We start from the raw sequence: 22,087 nt of genomic DNA, 5'->3' as shown, positions 1-22,087 counted from the left end.
AGAGCTGTGAAATGCTGCAGATCATGAGAGCATGTAGCAAGGCATGGAGGTACAGAGGCCAGCTGGCCGGTCGCCGAGCCTCCAGAGTCACTCCTGGCCAAAGGCTGGCAGCGTGGCATGATGGGAAATGGACTGGCGGTAGGAGAGGTGAGTTTGGATCTTGACTCCATCCTCACGGTTAATCGTGCACATTTGCTCCCCTCTGCCTTGATGCTGAGAAGCCCTGGTGGCACAGTGGTTGAGTGCTCAGCTGCTAACCAAAAGGTCAGCAGTTGGAACCCACCAGGCGATTTTCATCTACCAACCACTCCGTGGGATAAAACACCTGGTGATCTGCCCCATAAAGCGTGTTGTTGTTAGGTGCTGTCAACTTCATTCCGACTCATAGCGACCCTGTGGACGACAGAACGAAACACTGCCCAGTCCTTTGCTATCCTTACAATCGTTACTGTGCTTGAGCCCATCATTGCAGCCACTGTGTCAATCCATCTTGTTGAAAATACAAAAACCAAAAACCAAACCCATTGCTGTCAAGTTGATTCTGACCCATAGCAACCCTAGAGGACAGAGCAGAACTGCCCCGTAGGGTTTCCGAGGCTGTAAATCTTCCTGGAAGCAGACTGCCACATCTTTCTCCCACAGAGCAGCTGGTGGGTTCAAACTGCTGACCTTTTGGTTAACAGATGAGCGCTTTAACCACTGTGCAACCATGGCTCCTCTCATTGAGAATACAGCCTAGAAAATCCTATGAGGCAGTTCTACTCTGTCACGAGGGGTCCCTATGAGTTAGAATCGACTCGACAGCATACAACAGCAGCCTTGATGTTGGACTCCTTGGGAGCATAGGTTAACAGGTTATCTTAGACGAGTCGCTCTCAGCCTCAGTTCCCTCATTTGTGAAATATGGATGCCAAGTGGGATTTACCAAAACCAAGTTCAGATTTGTTCAATGGAGCCTTTCCCTTGTGTTTTGGTCTCCTCAGGCTGCCGTACAAAATACCACAAAGCGGTAGCTTCAAAGGACAGATATTTATTTTCTTACAGATCTGGGGCTAAAAGTCCAAATCAGGGTCCTAGCCATGTTGATTCTTTCTGGGGCCTTGAGAGAAGAACTGTTCATGCCTCTCTCCTAGCTTCTGGTGGCTGCCAGCAATCCTTGACGTTCCTTTGCTGCTTATAGGTGCATCTGCCTCCATTGTCACATGGTGTCTGTCTTCCCCTCTCTGTGGGACCCTGTTTCCATGTCTGCCCTTCTCCTTTATAAGACACCACTCGGAAGGGATTAGGATTAGGACCCCATATGATTTATTAGCTCAACTGATAACATCTGCACAGGGAAGCCTTATTTCCCCAAACGAGGTCATGTTCACTGGTGCAGGGGTTAGGTCTTCACATCTCTTTGGAGGACACGATTCCATCCATAACACCTTGGAGTCAGGAGAAAATGAACATTTAAAGAAATGAAGAAGTCAGAAATTAGAGCTAGACCAGTTGAGACCACTGAGTCCTTATTCAAAGGAAGCCCGTCCTAGGCATTTACTGCTGTTACAGGACTGAGAGCATCAGGACAAGGCCTTCCGTGCACCTTCCCTGGATTGCATTGTGTCTGCTGATGTAAATCCTGGTCACCCTCCAAGTCATCACTGATTTCTTTAGTGGTTGCCACCCCAGCCCGTGTGTTAGAATACACATTTGCTTCCTTGTCTCCATCCTCTCTGCCATGAGCATGGAGACTTTGTCTGACTCTCAGACCCCCAGCACAGGCTGATTGATCGGAGGGGCTCAGGGACCACTTAACGGCATGGAACGCCCATGCGGAGTTCTGCAGTGTTCTGCCAGAGCCGTGGTGTCGCTGATGGAGGCAGCACAGTGGTGTTCAGACCTCATCTCAAAGCTCCAAACATTTATATATTCTGCATACAGTGTTTTGACTACTCTTTTGGCCTGATGGAACATTCTCACCATCTCAGCTTTCTGAGTGTGATTCTCTCTCCTGATTCAGCTGACGATCTGCCCCCGCCTAGAGAATCTGATGGGCTAGCGGGTGTGTATTGAAGTCCCTGGGTGGTGCAAATGGTTTGCGATCGGCTACTAACCTAAAGGTTGGCAGTTCGAACCCACCCAAGAGCACCAGGGAAGAAAGGCCTGGCAGTCTGCGTCCAAAAGGTCACAGCCATGAAAAGCCTATGGAGCACAATTCTACTCTGCACATGTGTGTCCGTCCTGAGTCGGAATCTACTCGACAACGAACAGCAAACAGAAACAGGGCTCCGTGGCAGTTGTAAACCCAGGCATCCTGATTGCAGAGGCTGGGAAAACGGACAGTGAGAAGTGACACCCAGAGTTTTGACTGGCACTTGGAAAGGCTCTGATGCCGTTAGCTGAGCTGATACTATGTTAAAAGAGAGAGGTGATTTCCTACACGAACTGTCAGCCAGCTGGAAGTGTGGCCGAGGGAACGAGAATTGAACGTCCACCGGGAAACCAAGCTGACACTGGGTAGCAAGAGGCTTGGTGGGAAGACACAGAGAAGGCAGGTAAGCGAATGAAGAGAGTTGCCTGGCCAGTACCTCTCTTTCAGGTATAATTCTAACAAACATAGGGAATGTTGTAAAAGGAAGGAAACCATGCTAACTGAAGACCTGCTCTGTGCCCCATCCCTGGAGAAGGACATCATGCTTGGTAAAGTAGAGGGTCAGTGAAAAAGAGGAAGACCCTCAACCAGATGGACTGACACAGTGGCTGCAACGATGAGCTCAAGCGTAGCAACGATTGTGAGGATGGCATAGGATCGGGCGGTATTTCATTCTGCTGTACACGGGGGTCACTATGAGTCAGAACTGACTCAGAGGGCACCTAACAACAACACCTCTCCAAAGCTCCACAGACAGTAAATCTTGGACATATTTTGTAGAAAAGGATTCCAGGAAATTTTGTGGATTGGTTGTTTTTCTGAGGGATTTTAATTTTTTGTCTGCTTCTGTCTACAAATACTTTATCAACATGGACCTGGCTTATAAGGTCCCCATCCCTGGACCCGCCTGCTCTCTGGTACCCACTCTCACTATGATCTGCGTATCACGCCAAGTTCCAGACCCGGGGGAACTTCTGTTGGCTTGTTGAGTTGAGGGGACGTTCATGCAACATAGAATGAACGTTTAAAGTGCCCAATTCGGTGGCATTGAGCACAGCAGAGTCGTGCTTAGGAGTACGTCCATCTCCATCCAGTTCCACTGTACCCCAAACACAAACCTGTGCACAGGAAGTGGTCTTTCCCCATCCCCTTCTCCCCCCAGGCCTGGCAACCACTAACCTGCGTTCAGACTCTGAATTTACCTGTTCTGGATATTTCATATAAGTGAAATCTGAGAATTTGTGACCTATTGTATCTGGCTTCTTCCACATATTCAGTAAAACCTGTGAAAGCCGGAACCTGTGTAGGGCGGAAGCCTGCTGGAGAAGGAAAACTCAAATACAGTGAAGCCTGTGAGAGCCAGAATTCTGTGGGTCTGCCTTGTTTTACCGAGTCTCACAGGTTTTCCGCCTTTGACAGGGTGCAGCTTACCACTTTTCTGTCGTTCCTTTTAGTGGAAAATATTTAACTTTTATTTTCCAGCTCTCACAGGTTTCACTGTATCACAGACCTAATTTCGCTTTTTCTTGGTGAGTTTGTGCCCTTGTATAGGAACCCTGGTGGTGCAAAGTTTAAAGCGATCGATTGCTAACTGAAAGGTCGGCGGCTCGAACCCACCAGCAGCTCTGTGGGAGAAAGATGTGGCAGTCTGCTTCCATAAAGATTTACAGCCTTGGAAACCCTATGAGGCAGTTCCACTCTGAATGCATGCATTATCTGTGTAAAAAGTATGGTACATATGAGCCCTCATAGCACAGTGGTTAAGGCCTTGGCTGCTAACTGAAAGATCAGTATTTCAAACCTACCCAGCGACTCCCTGGGAGAAAAGACCTGGTGATCTTTTCCCGTAAAGACAGAGCCTAGAAAACCCCATGGGGTAGTTTTACTCTGTCATATAAGGTCACTATGAGTCTGAATCTACTCGATGGTACACAACCACAGACATATACACACACATAAACACACACACACATTTATATTCTGTATGTAACAAAAGGAGCCCTAGTTGCACAGTGCTTAAAGAAATTGGCTGCTAACCAAAAGGTTGGCAGTTCAAACCCACCAGCTGCTCAGTGGGAGAAAAATGTGGCAGTCTGCTTCCATAAGATTGCTATTGTTGTTAGGTGCTGTGAGTTGGTTCCAACTCCTAGCACCCCTTTGTACAACAGAATGAAAGACTGCCCGGTCCTGCACCATCCTCATAATTGTTGCTATGCTTGAGCCCATTGTTGCATCCACTGTGCCGGTCTATCTCGTTGAGGGTCTTCCTCTTTTTTGCTGACTCTCTACCAAGCATGATGTCCTTCTCCAGGGACTGGTCCCTCCTGATGACATGTTGAAAGTACATGAGACGAAGTCTCACTGTCTTAGTCATCTAGTGCTGCTATAACAGAAATACCACAAGTGGATGGCTTTAACAAAGAGAAGTTTATTCTCTCACAGTCCAGTAAGCTACAAGTCCAAATTCCGGGCGTCAGCTCCAGGGGAAGGCTTTCTCTGTTGGCTCTGGAGAAAGGTCCATGTCATCAATCTTCCCTTGGTCTGGGAGCTTCTCTGTACAGGAACCTCAGATCCAAAGGACGTGCTCTGCTCCCGGCACTGCTTTCTTGGTGGTATGAGGTTCCCATGTGTCTCTGCTCGCTTTTCTCTTTTATATCTCAAAAGAGATTGGCTTAAGACAGTATCCAATCTTGTATACCTCATCAGTATAACTGCTGCTAATCCATCTTATTAGATCATAGTGATTGAATTTACAACACTTAAGGAAATCACATCAGATAACAAAATGGTATACAGTTATACAAGACTGAGAATCATGACCCAGCCAAGTTGACAGATATTTTTGGGGGACACAGTTCGGACCATGACACTCACCATCCTCACTGCAAAGAACATTCTGACTTTACTTCTTCCAAGACAGATTTGTTCATTCCCTGGCAGTCCATGGTATATTCAATACTCTTTGTCAACACCATAATTCAAAGGCTTCAATTCTTTTTCGGTCTTCCTTATTCATTGTCCAGCTTTCACATGTATATGAGACGATTGAAAATACCATGGCTCGGGTCCAGGAGACATCTGACCTCCTTGTCTAACTTCACGAAGGGGGAGGAGAATCAAGATCAGCAGCCCAAGGCTGATTCCTGTGAGGTGGAGGTCAGACATGCCTCCACCCTCCAAACTTTTTACCAATTCTGACACCAGCCATTCTTCCCACAGTGCTCTGTACTTCTCTGCTGGGTTTGATGATTTGTCACAGTGGCCACCCAGAACTCACAGACAATACTCGCAATTATGGGGTTTATTAGGGAAGTAACAAGGTTACAGTTCAGGTTTAGGAATGCTCAGGATACAGTTTTTTGATCAGGACCACTTCTTCTCATTTGTGCCCACAGACACACCTTTCTCTGGCCCCTCGGCCTCTTGGCCCCTTGGCCCTGCTCGGGCAAGTGTTACAAAGCTCTTTTCGCTCTGCTTATAAGTGCCCGGAGGCACCCCACTCCGCCGGTAAGCCTCCTGCCGAAGGCGCTCAGCTTTCTCGCTCCATAGGCTGGAAGCCGCACTGCAGCAGTCTCACACTGGTCTCCTGATTCCTGCCATCTCTAGCTGCCATCTCTCGCTGTCTTCCATGTAAAGATTACAACCTAGGAAACCCTGTGGGGGCAGTTCTACTCTGTCCTGTAGGGTCACTATGAGTCAGAATTGACTCAAAGGCAATGGGTTACGCTCAACAAGCTTGTGTCCGACAGCTAGGTGCTCTACGATGCATCAAGTCTGTTTGAGAAAACTCAAACCTAGCTCTCACAGATGACTTAGTCTAATGTGGGAGGCAGTTATTATTCAAATAATTACACAAACAAATAAGTCCTTTCCCTTACCAACAAATGCCACAGTCCCAGAGAGGTGTATCTTGTAAGGGGAGCCTGTACTTTTGTCATGTAAATTAGAGGAGGCTTGCTGGAATGTGAGATGCCTGAACCGATTTCTGAAGGATGAGCAGGAGTCAGCGTGGTCCCCAGGGAAGGGAAGCACTTTTCCAGGCAGATGGACCAGCATGGGTGAAGGCGACATGGCGGCAGGGAGGGACCAGACCGCAGACCAGAGTGGCTGAAGCCCAGTGAGCAGGGCACGTGGGAGTGAGAGACAGGGTGGAGAGGTGGGGAGGGGACTGTACCAGGAAAGGATGTTTTTCTTTGGCCCCAGAGGAATGGAAAGATGCTGAAGGGATTTTGCAGGGGAGCAGCTTGGTTTGATTTGCATCTTGGAAAGCTTTTACTCTGGCTGTGTTGTGGAGAGACAGGCCAGAGGAAGGCAGGCTGAGCAGAGCAAAAGTCATTGCAGTCAGTCCAGGTGGGGATGAGTGACAGCACTCAAAAATCACGGATTGACTGCATGTGGAAGGTGAGGGAAAGGATAGGTCAAGGGTGATTCCTAGGTCTCTGGGTTACACCAGAGGCTGGATCTAGGACCACTCACTAAAACAGGAAATGTTAAAAGAGAACGCTTAGCTGCTAACAGAAAGGTTGGCAGTTTAAACCCACCCAGAGGCTCCAAACTAGAAAGATCTAGCAGTCTGCTCACTTAAAGATTACAGCCTAGGAAACTCTACGGGGCAGTTCTACTCTGTCACATGGGGTCACTATGAGTTGAAATCAACTCGCCGGCACCTCACAACAGTAACAAAAACAAAAGAGATCCCAGTTCCTTCTTCTTCCTTCTCTTCCTCTTTCTCCTTATTTTCTTTTTCCCAGGGGTGGTGTGGGAGAGTTTACTTTTAAACATGTTAAATGCACAGCATCTTTGAAAATCCAAGCAAAAGATTTCAAGGAGGCAATTTAACTTACAGGTCTTGAGCTAGAGTGAAGCTCTTGGCTAGGGATACACATTTTGTCGAGTGGTTATGTGCTAGGTGACCGTTTATGTACAGAGTATGGAGAATGCACAAAATAAGCACATTTATTGTTCTCATAGAGCTTAACATCCTGGTTGGAAGAGAAGACGGTAAATATATGTCATGCTGTAATATGTGCAGTGAAATAAAAGGTTATAAGCAGGGTAGGGCTTGACAGTGGGGTGGGCAGACATGCCAATGTCCAGGGAGATGATTTTGGTAAGGAGGCAGAGAAAGAACTACCAGAGAGTTAAGAGGAAAACCAACCAACCAACCAACCAACCAACCAACCAACCAACCTGTTGCCATCGTGTTGATTTCATCTCATGGTGACCCTATGTGTTACAGAGTAGAACTGTGCTCATAGGGTTTTCATGGCTCTGGTCTTTCAGAAACAGATTGGCAGGGCTTTTTTCCAAGATGGCGCTGGGTGGGTTTGAATCACCAGCCTTCACGGTGAGTAGCCAAGTCTGTGGCCATTTGTGCCACCCAGGGACTCCTTATAGGAAAATTAGTAGAACTGTTTTTCACAGAGGCTGAGGGAAGAGGGCATTTCAAGGATAAAGGGTTGAGCAACATTGCAGAATGCTCCTGAGAATTCAAGTACAATGTGGACTAAAAGTTGCCTTGAATTTTTAGCAACATATAGGGCATTGATACCTTGGTAGGAGGTTTATGGTAGTGATAAGGGGCCAGGAATCCAGATTTTGGGGGGCTAAAGAGTGAATAGACCAATGAGGAAATGGAGACAGCAAGCAGAGACACCCTTTGGATGAGTTTGGTTAGGAAGGCCAAGAGGGAGAGAAAACGGTGGGAGGGGTTGAGAGTTTTGACTTATCTGTGTGTGTATTTTATATCTAATGAGGGAACATTGTCTATATCTTAAAACCGTTGGGCCAGATCTAACTTAGAAGAAGGCACGGAATATATACAATAAAGAAGAGAAAATAGTTGCAACACTCCACTCATTAAAAAGATTGCCTTTTCTCAGGTCTGGTGCCAAGTAGTATGGCTCCTGAGATGAAGCACAGGATTGCTAAGCCCCAAGGGGTTCATGTTGTTGCTGTTAGCTGCTGTTGAGTGGCCTCCAACTCATGGTGACCCCTGTGCACAATGGAATAAAACACTGCCCAGTCCTGCGCCATCCCACGATTAGTTGTGGATGGGACCATTGTGATTCATAGGGTTTTACTGGCTGATTTTCAGAAGTGGATCGCCAGGCCTTTCTTCCTAGTCTGTCTTAGTCTGGAAGCTCTGCTGAAACCTTTTTAGCATCATAGCAACACGCAAGCCTCCAGTGACAGATGAGTGATGGTGGTGCATGAGGTACATTGGCCGGGAATGGAACTGGGTCTCCCGCATGGTAGGGGGGAATTCCACCACTGACCACCACTACTCACAGTGATGTGTAAATACATAACTACGAAGTGGTGAGTGGTCATGAGCAATGCGGAGCCGTGGGCTCTGGTAGCCCGGCTGTGGGCGTGGTGACGCTGGCTGGGCTGCCCAGGAAGGCACTGCCTAGAAGGTGAGCTGGGTCCCCCCTGCCCCCATGCCAACAACTTGCAGATGCCCGCTCAACGCAGCCTGGTGCAGGAACAGTGAGCTTGCATGGTTGCTTCTGTGCCAAGGTGTAGATGTGAAGAAAAATGAGCCTCGGAGAACAGACCATCTGGTAATTGAATCTAAAGCTGCAATAATTGATTCTAAGGCTGACGGCCTAGGCTTGCACTGACTTTGGAGAGCCCACTGGCTAAACACTGGCTGACAGCAAGGCAGGTGCCGCTGTGACTTTCAGATGCTGGTTATAGAAGTCACTCAGATGCCAGGCATGAGGGAGCCTGCAAAGTAGTCCTTCAGTGCTCTGGTGAGCGTCAAGGGCAACATGGGGTGGCAGAGAGGGCCTTGGACTTGGACTTCAGATCCAGAATTCCACTACTGGCCTCGGGCTGGTTTCTCCATCTCTCTGAGCCTCTGGTTTCTATCTGTAAAATGGGTTCATAGAATATGATTTTCTTTTAAATCTCGCTCCTCATATTAGAAGTGTGAATTCTCAGTCTTAGGATAGTGGCTAAGAGATGGAAGAAGAAAAGTTGCCTAGTGAGTGCCCCAACGAGTCTGTCTTGGAAGCAGCACAGCCAGAATGCTCCCTAGAGGTGAGCATGGCAAGTCTTTGTCTCACATACTTTGGACATGTTTTCAGGAGGGCCCAATCCCTGGAGAAGGACATCATGCTTGGTAAAGTAGAAGGTCAATGAAAAAGAGGAAGAACCTCAACAAGATGGACTGACACAGTGGCTTTAACAATGGGCTCAAACATAGCAATGATTGTGAGGATGGTGCAGGACCAGTCAGTCTTTCATTCTGTTGTACAGAGGGTTCCCACGAGTTGGAACCGACTCAACAGCACCTAACACCAACAGCAATCTTTATGGGTTGCTGGCTGGATGGCACCTAACACCAACAGCAATCTTGATGGGTCACTGACTGGACGGCACCTAACAACACCACCTAGTGAGTACCTGGCGTTCCTTTAGAGATCATCACAGTCCCCAGGCTAAAGCCCAACCTCCCATTTTGCCAAACTCTTGTTAAGCATCTGTTTTATTCAAAGCGCTGACTTACATCACAGGGAAGAGACCCAAATGATTGTCGAATTGCCTGTGCACTCAAGTAGTTTACGGAAGGATGGAGGAGGAGAGGGAGGAGGTGGGTGGCGATAAAGTGACTGTAAAGTGAGTAAACTAGAAAGTGGTCTGTAAGGGGCACAGGAAAGGTGTGATGATAGAAGGATAAAGAGGGCAGGTGTGCATTCTTAATAACAATAATGACTGCAGTCATTGTCTTATCTCACCGTCACAGCAACCCTTCAAAGAAGAGATTATCATAATTCGTTTAGATATGAAGAGCCTTAGGCTCAAAAAGGATAAGTGATTTTCAAGTGGATGGAGAGCCAGGCTTGAATACTGATCTCTCCTGGTATCAGACCCTGTGCTGCTGTAACCACACTAAATACCGCCTTCCACTGAGAAAATCCTTTGGAAGTGGTGGCATTTGAGACGCCATCATATTGGTAGGGTTTTGACATGAGGATGAGGATGTTCATTCATTCAAAAAATGTGATGTGACTTCTGTGCTCCAGGCCCCTTGCGAGAAGCCAAAGCCACAAAGGTGAGTGACGTAATCTCTGAGCTCGGAGAGGCCCTCAGTCTAGCTGTGAAAGACAGACAGAACTGGAACTCTGGGTGACAGGTATTTGGACATGGCTGGGGCAGACTGTGCTTTGAACAGAGAAGGGAGTGACCAGCACTGCCAGCATGGACAGAAGGATTCTGAAGAAGAGACAGATAAGCAGGGTCTTAAGGGATGAGAAGGAGAAAGCTTCATGGAAAAAATGGCAGAGGTAAAAAGATATTAAAAAAATAACAACTACAGATGGTCTGCTTTCAGCAGGCAATATGCTGGGCCCTCTGAAAATGATTGGTAACAAACCAGGTCTTCTCCTCAGCAACTGGTATTTGGCATGGCAGAAGTCATTGTGTGCCAACTGCACAAAAAAATTACAGTTGAGAAAGTAATTAGAACATTGAACATTAGTTGATTTACAGTTAACCATAAACAATTATTATCATTGTCTGATGTGTTACAAAAACCCTGTAATTATAGATTATTAGCTCCATTTTACAGAAAACAAAGTGATTAAAAGAGTATTATGCTCTTAGAGCGCCGATCCAAGCCTCTCACTCTGCCCCTACATCCCAGTGGCTTCAAGCAGCTGCTCGATGTTCATGGCGCCATCCTGCCACGTCTGTCTATTTGACAGAACACATGTGGATCACCTACTATGGGTAAGAAGTGTTTGATTTTACAGGCGATGTGGTTGAGGAAATCAGAACATTTATTCAAAGAAAGAGAATGATATTGGATATTCTTCAAGGGCAGGTACCATCTTGGGTCCACAGATCCTTCACGGGCCTGGGACTCCCAGTTGGTATTTTTTAACGAGTGCTGTGCGTGTGTGTGTGTCTCAGGGGGTGCAATAGGTAGATGGATAGGATGGATAACGTCTGCTGTGTGGTGTTAGGAAGTACACATATAGAATCCAGAGGACCGTCACTCTAAGCTGGGTGGTCAAGGGAGGCTTGCTGAATGAGAAAGAGTTTGCAATAAGCCAGAAGGATGGGAAGGAGTCAGATCCTGTGTGAATTCCTAGATAACTGCATGGGTACCATACAGTCCCACTGGGCATGAGGCTTGTCCAACTGTGGGCTGGATCCAAGGTGGGCGTACAAACATTTAGATCAGGAGGTATCCCAGAACTCAACCATGGAGTGTAGCAGAAACACTTTATGTGGAGTTAAGAGTCAATTACTAGGTTCAGCCAGGACCAGGGTTGAGTCAGGGTGGCCCATCAGAAGCTAAGTCACCCATTAAGCTGGGACTCTGAGGCATGCAGGCCAACTGGAAGACCCTGGGGTATCAAGTGACAGAGAAGGCTTGAGTTGGAAGGAGGAGGAGAGCTGGCCTGGAGTAATGGCCAAGTGCAGGCACAGACTGGACTCTGGGTCTGCGGCATCTGGAATGGATGTGCAAACACAGGGAGAGGAGCTGCTGGTGGCAAGGGGAAGTGTCTGCTGCAGAACCACCCAGTGTCCCCAGGTGAGGAGAGGGGCTGCTGGTGGCAAGGGGAAGTGTCTGCTGCAGAGCCACCTGGTGTCCCCAAGCAAGGAGAAGGGCTCCGGTCACACTGGGCACCACTCCAGTTTAGAGGGAGAGGAGGTGAGATGAAAGCATGGAGACCGAGGCAGACAAACACCCAGCTGCAGGGACAGGACTGAGTGAGGGTGACCAGGCTGACCTGCACGAGGTACAGAGATACCTTGTCCATTTTCACCAGGGGCCATATTCAGCCAGTACAACCTGTGTGGAGGCCCTGGACAGTACAAACGGTTGTAAGTGCTCCACTATTCTCCGCTATGTTGGCAGTTCAAACCCTCCCAGAAGTGCCTCAGAAGACAGGCCTGGCAGTCTGGTTCTGAAAGGTCCCAGCCTTGAAAACCCAGTGGAGCAGTTCTGCTGTGCACACGTGGGGTCGCTATGAGTCAGAATTGACTCCATGGCAGCTAACAACACCAGTGCATCCGGTGTGACCAGCGGTCACAACAGCCACTGCCCTGAACTTTCCAAGTCCTCTCCTCCACCCCATCCCATTTCCTATGATCCATAAATAAAGGGTTAATGTAATGCCTGGCCCAGCAGGTGGGCCACAGGATGCTGCTCAGCACTGATGCGTTGGTACCTACATCAACCAGTTTTGAAATCCTGCCCCTCGACACAGCTGTGGGCCAGATATAGGTCCTAATGGGCAGGAGGGAAGGATTCAGTAGAGAAAAGGTGAAGCACAGCAGGAGACAGTTCAGGCGAAAGTGTCTGGTGGCTGGGGCCAGCTCTGCTCATTCGTGGCTTGGGGGAGGTGGAAGGTAGTTTCAGCAGGTGGAGGTTCCCTGTAGCTGGAGGCTGAATCTGCCAGATTGAGTCTTCTTGAACCCATCAGGCTTGGCTCAGCACCTGGGCTGGGACTGGCCCTGTCAAGGGACCTTCCATTTCTGGAAGACAAAGGCAGAGCTGGCACCTGGTCTCACCCATCAGCAGTGACTCTGGGGGCTCCCTGCTATTTTTGTAACAAGTCATCCCCCCCCCGCCACGTTCCATTACCTCCAACTAAGGCCAAGGTCACTGTGGGCTCCAGAACAACCCTGTGCTCCTTGGAACACACTGGGGGCCGTGGTTGGGGAGGGATGCCAAGGCTTTTACAAATATTTGATTAGCTGCAATTGTGGCTGTACTTAGTTCTCCTTGGGAAGCATATGGCCCAGGCAGATGGCTCAGGAAGGCCTGAATCAAAGAACCATGGCTCAGTGACTTCCATTTGCTGTGTCTCCTGGTGACTTATTACCAGAAAGGGTTCCAGGATCAGGAGATGGAGCCTTGGTTATGCCCTTTTCAGGAAACTCCACCCACACTGTGAGTTCCAGGCATCCTTTGTGCCAGCTAATGGCAAGGGGACATGGGCTGGTTTGGAATCTGTACTCAGTCACCTGAGGACTTCGCAGGAAATAGAACCAGCCTCTGTGAGCTAGCTGCTTGAGCTGAGGTTCAGTTCATGTCCACAAAAGTTTACTGAACACCGCTGCCAAGTTCTCAGCCACCAGGTCACTTTGAGCCCCAGGCGCCAGCTCTGCTTCCTGTTGAGTCCTCCCTGTGACTGCAGCTTCTGAGCCAGGCATTTAGGGCCACTTAAACCACAGTAAAGAGTTTGGATTTTATTTCAAGTGCAGTGGGGCGAGATGGCGTCTGATGGATGTTTTCTGTTTAATGGACTAAAGGGAGGTGGGAGTGGAAGAGGAAAGACCAGTGAGGTTTTCGATATTAAAGATTCGATACTGAGAGAAAACTATAAGGGAAGACAGGAAGGGTTGGAGTCCTCAGAAGCACGTTTTGAATGTGAATCCACAGCATTTGCAAATTATTATTTGCAGATAAATTGGATACTGGGGGTGAGGGAAAAAGAGGATTCACAGAAGACCAGGGAGTGTTTCACGAATATGGGTAGGATTGGGGGAGGATGCTTGGGAAACATAATCAAAGGTTCCACCTCAGGTGTGTGAGATTTAAGATGTGTGTCTGACACCTGAGCAGTGATGTCAGGCAGCCAAGGGACCACGTGTGGTCGGGAGAGAGGTGGGGCTAGAGTTACGAAACCGAGAGTTCTCCGCTTAGAAGTGATGTATGCCCACACCCAGTTACAGTCAAGTCAGCCCTGACGCATAGCGACTCCATGTGTGTCAGAGTAGAACTGTGCTCCATCAGGTTTCCAGTGTCTGATTTTTCAGAAGTAGATTGCCAGGCCTTTCTTCCATGGCACCTCTGGGTGGACTCAAACCTCCAACCTTTCAGTTAGCAGCTGAGCACATTAACAGTGTGCACCATCCAGGGACTCCTAGAGGTAGTATATAAAGCCTTGGAAATGGCTGAGATCCCCTAGGGAGAGAGCGTAGCTAATAAAAAAGAGCTGGGGATCAAGAGCTGAAGGCCCACCTCCTAGAGGTGAGAGGAGCAGGACGCGGCGGCTCAAGGGAGTGAGGGGGGCAGCGAGCAAGGTGAGAGGGAGATCATCCCCGTTCACACCTTCCATTAGCAGGAAGGTGGGGACGGGGGAGTCATCCTTTACCAGATGGAGTCAATGCTGCTATCACCATTTTAACCTGTGAAAGATCCGAGACTGGGGGAGTTAGAACGCCTCAGCCTGAGTCACTGAGGTGGTTCGCCGGGAGGGTCTTCGTGCTCCACTGTGTCAGGCAGTGCCCCTGCCCCTGACCACGCCTGCCCTTTCCCTGGTGCCAACCGGCAAGTTAGCAGCCCCTTCCCGCTCGCCCTGCACGTTTTACCAGCAGGTGGTCTGAGTCAGCTCGTAATCATATTAGCTGCCCATGTATCTTAACCGTCAGAATCCAGTGCACAGCACCTGGAGGTGGTGGGGTGTTCCGGTCCACGTTTGTCTGTTGCTGTTCCTCGGGGCCCTCGTTACGATGTTGACAGACTCTGTATCTTCATAGGTGATCTCGTTTAACACACCCAGCAACACTCATAGCAGGTGATCATTAATACTTCATGACTCAATTAACATATTTTATAGCAAAAACCCCAGAAACATAGTCATCTGTGATTATCGGCAAGGCATACACTTACGTCTGTGAGTATTAAAGGAAGTATTAAAGAAGTGTTTTATATTTCATGCACAGTAGGTACTTTTAAGTGGAAAGCAAGAGAAATGTTTGCTATTCTTTCAAATGACAGTAAAAATATCAGCCAAACTCCAGCTGTGTGTATGTGTCCCCAGCTGAGCTGAGGAAACTGAGGCTCAGGCTGGGTAAGGACTGTTTCCAGTCACACACGGTATGTGTGGTGGAGTCAAGAGCAGACCCATCTGCTAAAGGAACCCACTTCTCGTCCTTACAGAGAGGCACGAGGTACCAGGCCTGACCTGGGCTCCTTACTGAAATCCACATGGAGTCAGCTGAGACCACTGAGTGGTTAGGGCCATTCTGGAAGAGGCCCAGCTGGGGACTGTCAGATGACTGCAGTAAGCCAGAGACAACACTGCTGGCCTCCTCGTCGTAGGTTAGGGAGCAGTGCACATACTGGCTAATGAGGCCAGTCAAGTGCTGGCCTTCACTGGCTCCCAAGGACACAGTGGGTTGTAATTAAGTAATTAAGCCTGCTCAGTGTTGATAGGAGAATAACCCATGGCTGTCCAGTCGATTCCAACTCATAGGACAGAGTAGAACTGCCCTGTAGGCTTTCCAAGGCTGTAATCTTTAGGGAAACAGACTGCGACATCTTTCTCCCGCAGAGCGGCTGGTGGGTTTGAACTGGCGACCTTTCGGTTAGCAGCCGAGCACTTTAACCACAGCACCACCGGGGCGCCTTGATAGGAGAGTGCTTACTGCTGAATTACAGCAGCAGACCCTGCTGGTTGTCAGTCAGTTATGGTGCTTTTGCTCGATTCTTTGGCTGACTTGAGCCTTCTGGAAATAGGAATTTCTGCCAGGCCCTGGTAATTGCTTTGGTACCTTGAGTTTTCTTGTGGACTTGTCCAGGAACCAGAAACCCTGGGTACTCAAACTGCCACTCTGCCTTGTGTCTGTCGCTTTGTTGTACTGTGGTGGCTTGCATGTTGCTGTGATGCTGGAAGCTATGCCACCAGTATTACAAATACCAGCAGGGCCACCTGTGGTGGACAGGTTTCAGCAGAGCTTCCAGACTAAAAGTAGGAAGATGGTGATCCACTTCTGAAAATTACCCAATGAAAACCTTGTGGATCACAACAGATTAGTGTCTGATATCATGCTGGAAGATGAGCCGCCTACGTTGGAAGGCACTCAGAATGTAAGTGGCACAACAGTGAACTCGAGCCCGCAAAGGATCGTGAACACAGTGCGGAACGCAGGGACGGATTACCCGGTAAGCATGGTACGCATGGCCTTGTGCTTACTTACTAATCTGTAATGCACAATTTCACCTGTTTTTTTTTTTTTTCACATCAAAGATGTGGTAAAACCCATTTGAAATTGTGCATTTCAGATTAGTAAATTAACACAAGCAAGCACGTGTGTATCTTGATTAATGTAAGCCCGTGTGTACCTTGCTTACTGGTTAATCCGCCCCTGCCAGGAACAGGTGACATTTTGTTCTGTTGTAAATGGGGTCACCATGGCTCAGGCCTCCAGCCAGGTAGCATGCACACAGCTGAGAGGCACACTCTGGGCTTTCTCTGGAAAAATGATGAGCATCTGCTTCTAAGTGGCTTCCTATTCTACCTATTCCTAGAAATTGAAAAAAAAAAAAACAAAAAGATCATCTTTCAAGGTGACTTTATGTCCTGCCTGTTCCTAGAAACAGAAAATTATTTGGCATTAAAAAAAACAAATTATCATCATTATCGTCGTCTTACCAGGAAATCTGTTTTGTGTTTGAGAATTTTATAGTTATAAAGCATACATCTTCACTCATCGTGTCTTCTAACCCTCCCCATCATTGGGAGAGTAGGCAGGACAGGGTCCTTGCCTCATTTAAGCTCAGATTAAATGGCCTGTTCAAGGCCCCTCCAGCTAGAAGGTGGTCAGGGCATATCTAGAATACACATGTGTTTTAGCAAAGGAGATCCTAATCTAAGCCATTTGAAAGCCAAGCCCCTACCTGAGGGACTCCTGATCCAATGGGGTTTCCCACTTTGGTAGCCTCTAAGGTATCAAAGAGTGTGGCCTGAATTTGAAGACAGTCAGCGATGGCCTCTCAGCATCTTTTTCCTCAAATAGTCCAGACCCCACCCAGTTGGCACAGGTATGGGGAGTGGGGGCTCGGGGTGGTCTTTCCAAAACCCGATGGTAGGTGGAGCTTCCACATGGGCACAGCCGTGGTCACTGGGATGATTGTAGCCTTGGATCAGGCTCAGGGTTCAGCTGACAAGCACATGCCCACGAGAGTGTTGTTGACTTGGACCACATCGGATGAGCAGTGCCTACGGGTTGTAACTTCTGCCCAGCCAGCCTTCTGGGGGTGGTGTGGGCTCTCAGGGGAAGGAAGGCCATTGTTCGAGTTTTGAACACCTTAGAGGGGCAAAGACATGCAAAGGATTAGTATCACTCATTTTTTGAGAAAAAGTGGTATAACCTAATACTCTTTGTCCTCTGCCCCTCTGACTTGAAATTCCAGATTCAGCCATTTGAAGGGGTTCTTTTGACAGTGGGGCCATTGGCCAGCTCCTTTCCCTTTTCTGTAGCCCCCTCCTCTCCTTTTCCTTTCCAGCCTTCCTTACTCTCCTCCCACCTTCTTCTTCTTCTTTTCACGTTTAACATTATCTCATTATCTCATAAACGTTTAGTGGTTGTAGAATACCGGTTACCAGTTGCCGTTAAGTCGATGCTGATTCATGGCACTCCCAAGTGTGTCAGAGTAGAACTGTGCTCCACAGGGTTTTCAATGGCTGATTTTTTTCAGAAGTAGATCACCAGGCCTTTCTTTCCAGACACCTCGGGGTGGGCTTGAACTGCCAACCTTTCCGTTAGCAGCCGAACATGTCACCGTTGCACCAACCAGGGACTCTCCCACTTTCCTTTCTTCTACCTCTTTTCCTTTACAGTTCACACTCGTTCCTTTCTGGTTACTTACGCATGGAACCCGCTCTACTACATACAGACAGAAGGAGACAAATTTTGGGGTAGACAGTAGTGGGTATCTTCTAACTGGACCTCTTGAGTAGAAATCTGGTAAGAAAACACTAAGGAAATCCTAAAGAGAAAACAAAACAAAACAAAAAAAAAACCCTCTTTCCTCCATAGCTAGAAAGGGCCGCATCGTTAAGAACAAACAAGGTCTTTAAGGATGGAGAGAGTGTGTACCTTTCTCACATCCAGGTACCCTGTGCTTGGTGCGTGGAGGAGGCTGAGCTGCACGTGATGATAGTGCTTTTGCCTGCCAGGGACAGCTCCACAAACTGAGCATGTGAGCCCGGGCTCTGCATTTTCAGGATGGACTTTGCCGAGGAATGTAGCCTTTCCTTCAGAATGTCAGGAACAGAGAGCAGGATAACGGCCGGGGGTCCCCACGTGGGACGCTGTTGCTGAAGAAGAGAGGATCCCAATGGGGACAGAGAAGGCAAGGGCTGTCCCAGTGATGCCCACAACCCCAGAGGCATCTTGTAACTGGTGAGCCTTCTCTTGTATAAAGACAGCTGTTGTATGCCCTACTTAATAGTGATGAGAAAATGACCTAGAAAGTCCCAGAGGGCATGAGAAATGTCTAATTCTGGGCTTAATGGGGCACCTGGGGATTTGGTGAACTTCAGTAAGTCCCACTGAGCCCTGGGGCCTCGTTTGCCAGTCCGCTCAAAATCAGAGGAGCTTAATCTCCCATAAAAACGTGGCCAATGGAAATTTTGAAATGTATTCAACAGAGAGTGCTCGGGCCTTTCTCTCTAAAGAAAATTAAAAAGGCAACGTGCTGGGTATGGAATGCCCAGGACGTGCCTTGTCTCAGGATTCACTGTGGTTTATCCGCTTTATGTCTGCAGTAGTCAGGAGGTCGGAGTGGCGAGGCCCGTTTTTCACATGAGGAAGCTGGTGTTGCAAGAGGTGATGTGACTTTCCCAAGAAGACAAGTGATGGAACTGTTTTGCTGTCTGTCCCCCCTGGCATCAGACAGCTCCGTGTTGCTCTGACCTTCCGAGTATTTGATCCATCCATCCTCTGCCATGTTGTTGGTCTGGTTTATAGATCAACTAGGCTTTGGCCGTGATGGAGGAAGGGCAAGGTACAGCAAATACAAACAGAAAGGCTTGGTATGCAAGAATCGCTTCTGTGTAAAAGCCACAGAAACTTGAGTCCAACAGGTTTAAATAGGGCTGCATGTTGTTAGCTGCCATAAAGCTGACCCCGGATACATGGTGTCCCCCGCCCCCGACCACGCGCAGTGGAACAAAACACTGCCCAGTGCTGTGCCATCCCCATGACTGGTTGTGGATCAGAGTGTTGTCATCTATGGAGTTTTCATGGGCTGATTTTCAAAAGTAGATCTTCAGGCCTTTCTTCTTATTCCATCTTAGTCTGGTTACCCACTGCCGTCAAGTCGATTCCAACTCATAGCAGCCCTATAGGACAGAGCAGAGTTGCCCCATAGGGTTTCCTAGGCTGTAATCTTTACGGAAGCAGACTGGCACATCTTTCTCCTGTGGAGCAGCTGGTGGGTTCCAACTGCTGACCTTTTGGTTAGCAGCTGAGCACTTAATCACTACGCCACCAGGGCTCCCTTAGTCTGGAAGCTCCGCTGAAACCTGTTCAGCATCACAGCAACACGCAGGCCTCCACTGACAGATGGTGGTGGCTGCACATGAAGTGCATAGGCTGGGAATCGAACCTGGGTCTTCTGCATGGAAGGCAAGAATTCTACTTCTGAACCATCAGTGTGTTCTGGGGTTCCATTAGGCCAATAGTATTTCCTTCATACCCATTGGCATTGAGTCGATTCCAACTCATAGCGACCCTATAGGACAGAGTACAACTGCCCCCATAGGGTTTCCAAGGAGTGGCTGGTGGGTTTGAACTGCAGACGTTTTGGTTAGCAGCCTGAGTTCTTAACCAGTGGAGTGTAAATTCGAGTAGGCACATCTCAGCAGCCTTGGAAACCACCCGAGATTTTGCTTCTGTAGCTGTTGTTTCCTACTCTGAAGCTACAGTGTTGGTTTATGTGTCACTGTGTATGGGGAGGGGACAGTGATCCCTTATCCCTGCTTCCTAAGGATGCTTTAAGCCACCTGGGGACAGGGTATAATGCACCTGCTGTTCTCTTTGCTGGTTGGACTCACTATTCTTGGCTCTCTATTGTGTCATACTGTTTTATTCTAGTGTGCCTTTGTCACAAACCTGTCCTTTGCTAGGAATTGGGTGTGTTTCATGAATTTTCCTTCTGAGACTTTGTTTTCTCAGCTGTTAAATGGGTAGATGTGAGGATGAATCCATGCAATGCCTTGTTGTAGAGTAGATATTCAGTGTCTTAGTTATCTCGTGCTGCTACAACAGAAATACCACAAGTGGATGGCTTTAACAAACAAATTTATTCTCTCACAGTCTAGGAGGCTGAAGTCTGAATTCAGGGTACCAGTTCCTGGGGAAGGCTTTCTTTCTGCATGAGCTCTGGGGGAAGGTCCTTGTCATCAGTCTTCCCCTGGACTAGGAGCTTCTCAGCACAGACACCCCAGATCCAAAGGATGCACTATGCTCCCGGTGCTTCTTTCTTGGTAGTATGAGGTCCCTATCTCTCCACTCCCTTCTCTCTCCTTTTATCTTGAATCAGGGCTGTGACCTAAGTAAGGGTGTTGCATCCCACCCTAATCCTCTTTATCATAAGCTAATCTTACCTCACTAACCACAGGCAAAGATTAGGATTTACAACATACAGGATAATTACATGAGATAACAAAACAGGACAAGCATGCAGTACTGGGAATCATGGCCTAGCTGAGTTGACACACATTTTGGGGGGACACAATTCAGTCCATAACACCAAAACACTTGCCTTTTCTCAATCTTGGCTCTTCACCTGGGGAAAAATTTATCTTAGGGATTTTCTATAAGGATTACAGAATGTAACACATTGGAAAAGTGTTTTGTAAACTGTAAAAGTGGGCCATCGTTGGTCACTAGTATGAATAAGCAGTCATTGCCTTATATCACATGAATACTAGCACTGCTTATGTTAGAATATGTGTACATTTTCCAGCTGCACAGTTTATGTGTTAAGTGATTCAGAGAAACTCCCACACTTGTTCCCCACAGTAAAACCCTGCTTGGTAGATGCAGTGAGTCTCTTAACATCATTGGATAAATTGTCTTCCTCAAGTTGAACGCAACTTTCAGTAAGCGTTTAGTGATTTGTCTTAGTCATCTAGTGCTGCTATAACAGAAATACCACAAGTGGATGGCTTTAACAAAGAGAAATTTATTCTCTCACAGTCTAGTAGGCTACAAGTCCAAATTCAGGGCATCAGCTCCAGGGAAACACTTTTTCCGTTGGCTTTGGAGGAAGGTCCATGTCATCAATCTTCCCTTGGTCTGGGAGCTTCTCTGTGCAGGAACCTCAGGTTCAAAGGACTCACTCTGCTTCCGGCACTGCTTTCTTGATGGTATGAGGTTCCCATGTCTCTCTGCTTGCTTCTCTCTTTTATATCTCAAAAGAGATTGGCTTAAGACGCTATCTAATCTTGTAGATCTCATCAATATAACTGCCGCTAATCCATCTTATTACATCATAGTGATAAGATTTATAACACACAGGGAAATCACATCAGATTACAAAATGGTGGACAATCATACAATATGGGGAATCGTGACCTAGCCAAGTTGACAGATATTTCTGGGGGCACAATTCAATCCATGACAGGATTAGAGTGTATTTAGGATGCAGCAGAGGGCATAAAGCTGAACAAAACCCAAACCCATTGCCATTGAGTCAATTCCTACTCATAGCAATCCTATAGAGTAGAACTGCCCCATGGGGTTTCTGAAGAGTGGCTGGTGGATTCGGACTGCTGGCCTTGTGGTTAGCAGCCTGAGCTCTTAACCACTGTGCCACTAGCTGAACAAGTCCTCCCAAAAAGCTTGGTGTGTACAATGAGAAGTAACATGTTTTTCTGAAGCTGGCAGGCTGTATTAGTCATTGGGAACTTAGCAGTCAAAAAAAAGAAACAAAGAAAATGGCTGCCTGGAGGCTAGTCTGTGCCCATTAAGCAGTGGCTCATTGGGGCAGAGCTACATGGCCACCCGCCTATCAACAGCGGCCACAGGAAGCCAGCAGCATTCACCTTCTCCAGTAGAACAGTGCATCAGGTTGTCAGGCCCACATCTACAAGCCTGTGCTTATTAATATGTCTTGGTTTTGACCCTTCATTATGACCAAGAAATGGGTCAGATGAGAAGTCCTGAGTCAGCTGTCAGTCACACTGCTCC

The 22,087-nt window shown here is 47.9% G+C and overlaps 1 protein-coding gene across 1 annotated transcript in view; it reads left to right on the top strand.

Moving 5' to 3' along the window:
* The window catches only part of FAM135B (family with sequence similarity 135 member B), a 157,202-nt gene that overhangs the window by 42,657 nt on the left and 92,458 nt on the right, over nucleotides 1-22,087 (top strand). The window lies entirely within an intron of this gene.

Source organism: Trichechus manatus, unplaced genomic scaffold, assembly GCF_000243295.1.
Source record: "Trichechus manatus latirostris isolate Lorelei unplaced genomic scaffold, TriManLat1.0 scaffold00022, whole genome shotgun sequence".
Taxonomy (NCBI): Eukaryota; Metazoa; Chordata; class Mammalia; order Sirenia; family Trichechidae; genus Trichechus; species Trichechus manatus.
The sequence above is the reverse complement of the archived record's forward strand: the minus strand, read 5'-3'. Positions and strand labels throughout refer to the sequence as shown.